Source organism: Colobus angolensis, unplaced genomic scaffold (assembly GCF_000951035.1).
Source record: "Colobus angolensis palliatus isolate OR3802 unplaced genomic scaffold, Cang.pa_1.0 Scaffold88, whole genome shotgun sequence".
Taxonomy (NCBI): Eukaryota; Metazoa; Chordata; class Mammalia; order Primates; family Cercopithecidae; genus Colobus; species Colobus angolensis.
Window position 1 is genome coordinate 7,071,232 of NW_012122709.1, and position 1,593 is coordinate 7,072,824.

A 1,593-nucleotide genomic window follows, 5' to 3' on the forward strand; every position below is an offset into this window, starting at 1 on the left:
GCCCGCCCAGCCGAGGATGCCCCTCTTTTCCCGCCACCGCCTCGCTCCCCGCGGGATCAGTTTAGCCTCGGCAAGGGATGCTCCAAAGGCTGGGGCGTGCGTGAATTCCCTTGTGCCGCCCCTTCCCAGAACTGGGGTCTTCCTGCGGCTGGAAAGCCTCCCCGCTCTAACTCGCCCGGGACCCTCTTCTCTCATGGGTTTCTAGACTTTGGCAGGACTCGGGGCTCAAATGAGACCTTCAGGCCCCTGCCTGCCTAGCAGAGAGCGGAAGGCCGGGAATCAGGGGATTCCCCAATCCCCCTGGGGCTTGCCCGCCCTCCTCCTTTCCCTCCATCTCCTCGGGCCTGGAGCTTCTGGGCTGACAATGGGCTCCTCTGTGTTGCTTGGGGAAGGCGGGAGTGTGCGGGAGTCAGGGAGCAGCGAAGGCTTGGGATAGGGGGCGGACACCGTGGGCGAGGGGGCAGGGTTCCCGGATCGGGATGCTCATGGAGGGCGTGCATTTCGCCGGACATTTTCTGAGTTCTCTCCTCTGTGGACCTTCCCTTCCGCATCCCTATCTGTCTATTCGGCTAGAAGAGGGAAGGCACCAGGCCTCCAGTTCGAGGATTCGGTACTGGATGCCAGCCCTTTCCTTCTGTTGGGGTGATTATAGCGTCCCGCAGGGCCGCTTGGGCTCGTGGCCGTGGAGATGGGTATTTGGCGCAGGAGACAAAGCGGGGTGGGCTAGTTACGAAAGTTCTAGCCTCGCTCCCTCATCAAACCCCGAGCGTCCCCCGACCGTGTCTGAATGGGAAAGGAAGGCCAGATGGGGGTCTCCCAGGAGCCTGGGGAGAGGCACGGGCACGGCGGGGAGATGCCCTGCCTGGCCTCTGAGCAGGCACCAGGAAGCGCCGCAGCTCCGTGAGCCCTTCTAAAGGGTGGACGGAAAGGAGAGGAGAGGAGATCGGAAAGCCGAATAGTCCCCGGAGGGGCGTGAACGCGTGTGCCCCTGCAGCTGGAGGGCGATGATGAGAAAACGTCTGGCCTCGCCTGCAGTTCCTCGGAGGCCGGAGCCTCTGGGCAGCTGTTGGAACAGCGAGAGGGGAGGCGGGGGAGCCGCCAAGGTGACTTGCTCTTCTCTCACCTCCTCTGGACGCTAACCTCCACCTTTTTCTCCGCTCCGCTGAGCCTGGAGAAGGACAGAGCAAATGTTTATCCTTCTTAGAGGCAAGAAGAGGCCTCTGCTCCATAGCGTCATAAAAGAACCTATGGCAACAAGCCCCAGTAACCATCTTCCCCGCACAGTTAGAGCTGTGGAGTTGGAGCTTTTTCTAACACTGGGTTATGGGACCCTCGAGTCACCGACACTCTCCAGAGCCAGGAGAGTGAGATTTTGCTACCCCCTGGTGTCCATTCCGTAAATACTGCCCAGTGGCCGGTTACAGGGGCCAGTGTTTAAAAAACCTTATTCACTTGTCTCAAACCCAGCTCATTCATTCTCGATGTTGAGAGTGTCTGAACCTTTCCTCACCAGGCCTTCCATTCCTCATATTGTTTAGGGAACCCTTGGTAGGGTCGCAGGTTGTCCATTGGACTCCAAGGCTCACTACTCTT